Below are 7,035 nucleotides of genomic sequence, written 5' to 3' on the forward strand. Positions count from 1 at the left end.
GCCCTCACTGGTGGTCCGGGGCATGGGCCAACGCCTGTCTGCACCCGTGGGGGCTTGGCAGCAAGGAGGCTCCCCCCTGGGCCCCAATCATCTGTCTGCTCCCCACCTCCTTCATCACAGATCCTCCCTACCCCAGGAGACAGGATGCTGCCCCTGGGGCACTGAGCCCCCTGCCCATGGGAGCCTGCATTTTGAGTGCTGGAAAGAAGGCAGAAGAGCACCCCAGTCCCCTTGTGCCAGGTCTGTGGTGGCCCATGGAGAAGTCCTCATGCAGGTGACAGAGCTGGCTAAGGGAGTGAGTGCCCTGAGGAGAGGCTGGGCACACCATGAGAGAGGAAAGGAGGCTTCCTGCCACTTGGATATCCCTTTGCTGCTGTAAGACCTTCTGGCTGGTCCCTGGTGTCTCTCAAAGGTCCAGAACTGGATGGTCTACAGGTGAACCTGATGTTCCTGCCCAGGCTTTGCAGCAGCAGGGGGATGGTGTGGGCTCTGGACAGACCCTCTCTGGCCTGGGGTCCTGCTCTGCCAGCCCTACATTCAGGCTGGCTGCGCTCCAGCCCACCAAGTCCCCCACAGGCCCTGTGACCCCTGTCTCAGGGACCACCTGCCCAAACCTCTCCTGCATATCAGGCTCATGTCCATGGGCAGACTCCAGCCCAGCTATGTCTGGGGACCCCTTCCCCGAGTGGTGTTGTGGGGAGCTTGTCCTGGCAGCAGGGCTTTGACTGCCGCTGTTCACAATCCCTTGCACACCTCTCTCATGGGTTTCCTCAGTGTTTGCTGCTGCTGTGGTTTCTAACAGAACAATAAAAGGATCGGTGTGTGTGCGTGAGAGCTTTGAGCTGATGGGGGCAGGACGGCGCTTGGCTGACACAAGGCAGCAAGACACCTGGCATCCCCATCCGAGCATGCCCTGATGTTCTCCTTGGGGCTGAGCCCTGGGTGAGGTGGCCAGGATGGTGTCAGCCCAGGCCGTGGCTCAGTGGTGAACAAGGGTGGAGGGGGACATTGAAGTGAGCAGCACTGTCTCATCCAGTGAAGGATGGACCAGAGCAGTGTTAGGCTGTGTCTGGGAGTGGCCAGAGTGGCAGGTGTCTCTGGGAGCTTGGGAACAGTGGCAGCGTGGGAGCTGAGAGAAGTTCCTGTGGTCCCTGCTACGTAGTGGATGCAGCCACATTTTCCTGCTCATCACTGGCCCAGGGAGGTCCCGACCACGCACTCTAGGAGGCTGAGCAACAAGGTGTGGGAGAGCAGCACCATCCTGCTGACAAGCCCCTGTAGCCCCTGCAGGGATGGTGACAGGGAGCAGCTAGTTACCATATCCCTGGCCATAGCCCAGTCCTGCATCATGGCAGTCTTGACAGCCCAGGGTACCCCTTACTGGGGAGCAAGGGGTCAGCAGTGGGGTAGCAGAGACCTGTGCTGGAGCCTGCCCCAGAGCAGTGCCAGTCACACTGGAATCCACTGGGCAAAGTGCCCTTGGAGGAGTCCATCTGTCCTGGCTTGGCTTGGAGCTTGGCTCCATGTCACTTCACCTGGGTTCRAGGGCTGCATGGGCAGCCCCAATCCAGCCCTGCCCAGAGGTGGAGGAGATTTCAGAAATTGCTGCCCATGGTGCAGGTTACAAGGCCAGGTCCTGGRCACAGATCCTGCTGCCAGCACACTCCTGTCTTGCTGCCAGTCCTGCTGTGCTTTCGGCAGCGTCTGACTGCAACACGTCAGGGCCGAGGGAGGTGCTGGCCTTGACTGTGGCACCAACCACATCCAGTTCCTCTCTGCATCATCAGAGACTCGAACTGTCCCCAGCCTTGCTGGAGCAAAGCCCCAATGATGTGGTGGGCACAGAAGGGCCTCCAAAGAATGCAAGGGCAGAACGAGGCCTTGGATCACAACTCAAAGTAAACTTTGTTCACAGCGGTAGGCACTGTGCGAATGTCCTGGAGGACAAATGCCACCTAGGGATGCCATGCCAAGGAACCAAGTGCAAAGCAGGCTAGAAGCAGCCCCCTAAACTATGAACTCAGGCTACAACAAGGTGTAGGGTGGTGGAGCCTCAGCTTCCCATGTCCTCTGCCTCCTGAGCAGATGAGAGCCAGATGTTTAATTGCTGTATCATGTCTGCAATTTGTGGTCATGATGATTTTATTTTTTTAGTATGGGGGGACCTCTGCAGCAGGTCAGAGGGACCCTCTGCATTGCCCAGGGATCAGAAGCTTGCTCTCACTCTGATTTAAAATCTGGGTCCTGCTGATGCATCCAGCGGGGCCATGCACCCTTTGAGCCTCCTGCAACCACATGGTGCTGGTTTCAAACCAGTTCAGTGAGAGTAGCCAGCCACACCACTGCACATTTGTGAACCTCCCTGTGTGCATGTACACACGTGGAGGACGTGGGCCTGTGCACGAGTGTGAGTGTGACTGCGCACATGCAGGCACTGTGCCTCTGTCCATGTGTGTGKGKGGGGGGGGCTGTGTGGGCACAAGGCAGCTTCCGTTGGACAGCAGGAAGTTAGTCTAGATGGACATCGCTGAGGAAATGAGCTGACAAATGCTGGATTCTCCGTCCTCCCATTCGCTCCACACTCCAAGGCTGCATACAGCTGCTAGATTTCTGTCTTGGGCAGTTTCAAGCCTGATCCGTCCTGGCCAATACAAAAGAAGGTTGCTATCACTGCTGATGGTACTCACCTCAAGACTTGCCCAGCAAGGGTTAGGGTTAAGATTAGAGGACATGGCCAGGAGGTGGGAGCTGCTCTCACAGCCATATCTCTGCCCAGGCAGTCATGAGGCCAGCAAGCTGTTGCTCTTTCCAGCAAGGGTAAGCTGTCCCATGAGCTGGACTAATCCCTTAGTAGTCCCTAGGACATGCAACCTGACCTGACTTTTGTGGCCCCATGGCTGCATGGCCCTGGAGCTCAGCTGGATGTGCTGTGGGGTCCTTCCTTGGTGTCCTCACCTTCCACTTGCAGGTCTCCACCAACAACCGGGTCTTTTGTGGCTCTTCTGACCCCCGCAGTCTCATGCTCCCTACTCCTCACAGCCTCCCCGCAAGCTGCAAGTGCTGCTGCCCCGTATGTGCTGCCAGCATGCCTTGTACTGCCACCCTTCTTCTCCCCAGCTTGCCTGGATCCCCATCACAGAAGTCTAGGCACAGATGCTCTACGCACGGTCCTCCATTAGCCATCCCATTGCATCATGCATGTCCCCTGCACAGCTGCAGGGAGACATCACGTGTGTGTATCTCTCTGCAGAGAGTGCTGAGTGGGGGCAGAGGAGAGCCTGACCATCAGGACAGCCAGCTCCCACGGTTTGCAGCTAGTTCAGCCACAGCAGGCAGAGCAGGGGTGAGAAGCCTCCTCTGCAGGGAAAACACTGAGAAGGACTGAGGGGAGCAGATGTGCAGGCTTCCGCCTTGCAACACATAGAGCATGGAGGGCCCTCTTTCATAGGGAGGAAAGCAGTCCCACGGATGTCCCTCCAAGAGAGGCAAAGAGCCCGTGATGCTCCCACTGTGTCATTGGATGGAGGGTACCCCACAGCAGGCAGGCACTGGCACGATTTTACCCTGGCCCATGCTCTGTCGGCTCAAGCAGCAGCTTTTTGCAATGCCACTTTTTTTGCCCTGAATGCCATGAAAGGAAGCATCACACTGCGCAACATCCCAGCCCCAAATCTGCCCCCCAAACTTTCCAATATTTGTGGCAGGGGTGCACAGGAAACCACAGCTGTGATAGCTGCTGTGGCTGGAGCAAGGATGTGAAACTCCCCTGGCTGCTCCCCTGATGGGGCAGAGCCCATTAGCACTCACACCACACAGTGTGCTGGGGTGAAGATCACAGCACAGCCTCAGTGCTGCTGGAAGCAGCATTTTCTCTCTTGTTCCCCATATGTGTCTTTTCAATAACCAGGCTGCAGCGTTTGCTGCAGGGCTATTTTTAGCAAGCCCTAAGCAGGTGTGAGGAGTTGCCATCTGAACACAGAGGACAGGCAGAGACGAAGAATCCCTCCTCACCAGGGAGCCACGGTGAAGACTGCGCCAAGTCTCCCGTGTGGGTGATGCCTCAGCCCAGCCTGCTGCCCAAAACGTCCAGGCTGACAGCAGCACCAGGGCATACAGAGAGGGCCGGGGCTGCTGGTGTAGCGGGGGCACTGGCCCACCGCCAGTGGTGTGATATGGCAGAGCTCCTGGTGCGCAGCCTCTTCCTGGCCAGACAGCTGGGCAATACCCATGGGGCTGGACAAGGGGGGCCACCACGGACCCAGGGGTTCAGGGAGACCAAGAGTGGCATTTTCTTACTAAATGATGTGCCACTGCTGGGTTTCCTGTGGCACAAACAGAAAGGTGGCTGTGTGCTGGCATCTCTTGAGCACCTGAGCAAGGGGGCAAGTAGGACACCAGGGAGGGTGTGGGAGGACACGAGACCCCTTGGGTGCACTCACAGGGATGCTGGGGGAGCCAGTGGCCCATGGCCCAATTGGGTGAGGGCTGGGTGAGGGGCTGCAGCCCTGCACGAGATCCCAGCTGGACAGCTTTTCCTGTTTGGCTCCAAGCAGAGAGGAGCCGCCCTGCAGTGCAGAGATTGGAAAGGAAACAGGAAGCTGATGCTGGACAAGAGATTAGCCTGGAGGCGAGTGATGTCAGCCAGGGCCCCGATGGATGGGGGCAGGGGGAGTGTGGTGTGGGCCCCCCGTCCTGCCCACACACATCGGCACTGCTCCGGTGCCCCCCAGCACAGCCCTGAACCTCCCAGACCAAGAGTGCCCTGAGTGTCTAGCAACAAAAGTAACTTGGCTAAGAGAGGATCTGCGCCCCCTTCCTCAGGCAGCCAGTGCTGGGCTCCTTCTGCAGCCACAGCCACTATAGGAGGGCCATGGCTTCATGGGGACTCTCATACTTTGTAGGTGACATCTCATGAGCTCATAGACAGCTCTCTCATCACCACCACCCATGCCAGGACCATGGGCCCAACAGGAAGCCCCTGCGGAGCCTGCCTTATCTCATGGACTGGCCTTCAGTAGGGTTCTTTCCAGCCTTTCCCAGCATCTTCACAAAGCCGCATTCCCCAGCCTGAAAGGTGTTTTCTGATCCTGCCCATCTGCCTCTGCCTGGGAGCAGGTGAGACCTTCCTGTTGGCATAGTGGGTCTTTCTGCCTCAGTTCAAGGAGATTAGTATCTAAACACAGACTTCCTCAGCAGGTTGGCAGGTGCCAAAGAGATTAACTGGAGGCCTTGAAGCCTGCGCCATAGAAAGCAGGCCGACAGGAAGCTCTCAGGAAACTACCCAGCCACAACACACAAATATCACGGCTGCCAGGGCTGGTGCCCTGATGCTCTCCTCTGCACAGCGCGTGCAGAAACCTGGCCCACGCTCCCTGTTCCCCTCCAGAACAGCCCCATGCCGATGAGGATGTGCGCCTGCTGCCTGGCTTGAGGACAGTCCCCGTGGTATGGGGATGCCCCTAGTCCTTCTGCTTGGCCTTTCCTCCCGACTAGCTCAGGGAAGGGGCAGCCCCTGGTGGGAACTGCGCACCAGGGCTTGGCAGAGTTGCTTCAGCAACACTTTAGGGGAGTTAGTCCCAATCCCAGCTCTTAGGTGATTGTTGAGGGAGAAGGAAGCGGGGGAGAAGGTTTTCTGCACCAAGATAGCCCACCAGCAGCTGTTGGGATGTGGGTTTTGGGGCTGAACCCTGCTCCCAGCCGTGCCAGGCCACCAGACAGGGGTAGGACTTGCAGCTGTGGGGATGTCCCAGCATCTCCCTCCTGCCTCTGGGCGATGTTTCCTACCTCTGAACTCCATCTCTGCCCTCCTGGCACACAGGGAGGGAGCACTCTTACTGGCAGCAGGTTACACCGAGGCTGTTGAGATGCTGTGAAATGATGAATGGAGGTAAACCAGGGCCTGGCCCCATGCAAGAGGTGCCAGGGATGGACAGTGCTTCACTGGCCCTAATGCCTTTGGAAAGGTGGGATGGAAACCATGGCATGTCAGCTGCCACCAGCACTACTGGCATCCTTCACTCTGCCTTTCCAGCCACTCACACCACAGATCTCAACAAACTTTCCATGAGTGGCAGTGGTTATATTTAGCAAAACAGATGCAGCTTCCTTAAAGAGGCAGAGGCAGGAGCCTGACAGGATGGCACAGTCCTGGACATGCTCAGCACTGGCACAAGCCCTGAGGGTCTCTGTGCACCCCACTTCTGTACTCCCCCACTTGGGGGGGGGATTTGTGGGACTGTGTGTGCCATCCCCACCCCAGGGACATGTCTTCCCCAGACAGAGTGGCTGGAGGGGAAGGGGGAGGAAGGCGAGAGCCGTGCTGGGCCCTAGCTGAGTTCTGCTTCTGCTTTGTTCAAAGTAGAAGCAAGCCCGTGATAAGCAGAAGCTGTGTTTCCACACCTAGCCACATACACAGAAACTTGTATGGGGCAGTCTGCTCACACCAGAGGCTCCCACTACTCCCAGCCCTCTGCAGTGGCATTTTGGGGGACTGTTGGTGCAGAGCAGGGAGAGATGGGCCTGGGTTGCAGCCCTGGGTCTCTAGGGGCCAGGCCCTCGAATGGCATGGGGTGATTATCAGCCTTGCAATCAGGAGCAGAGAAGGGCTGAAGGCTGTGAGATATTGACCTCCGACATGCTCTGCATGCCCCTCACCCTGCGGGCAAGGTTGGGTAACAGCAGAGCTGGAGTAACCACCAGCCTGTGCAGGGCTCTTGCGAAAAGGGTTGCATTAAAGGCAACTGGGTGGGCCGGTGATGAAAGCACTGTCTCCTTGCAGGACAAAACCTATCCCTGCCCCCCCAAAACCTGTGCTGGGGCAAAGCAGCTCATCAAGCGCAGAGAGCTCTTGCCACGGAGCTCAGCTTTGGGCAATGTTGCTATTGTACCGTGGGGGTCACATCAGGACCAGCAGTCCCTGAGCACCCATTACTGCTTGGGTCTGCAAAGAGCAGGAGGGCCAACGGGTGCTCAGGGGCCCAGGAGGGACCCCTCCTTGCTGTGGGGGCAGAGCCACCTCCCTGCACTGTGTCTGTC

This window comes from Apteryx rowi, unplaced genomic scaffold, assembly GCF_003343035.1.
Source record: "Apteryx rowi isolate R43461 unplaced genomic scaffold, aptRow1 scaffold_316, whole genome shotgun sequence".
Taxonomy (NCBI): Eukaryota; Metazoa; Chordata; class Aves; order Apterygiformes; family Apterygidae; genus Apteryx; species Apteryx rowi.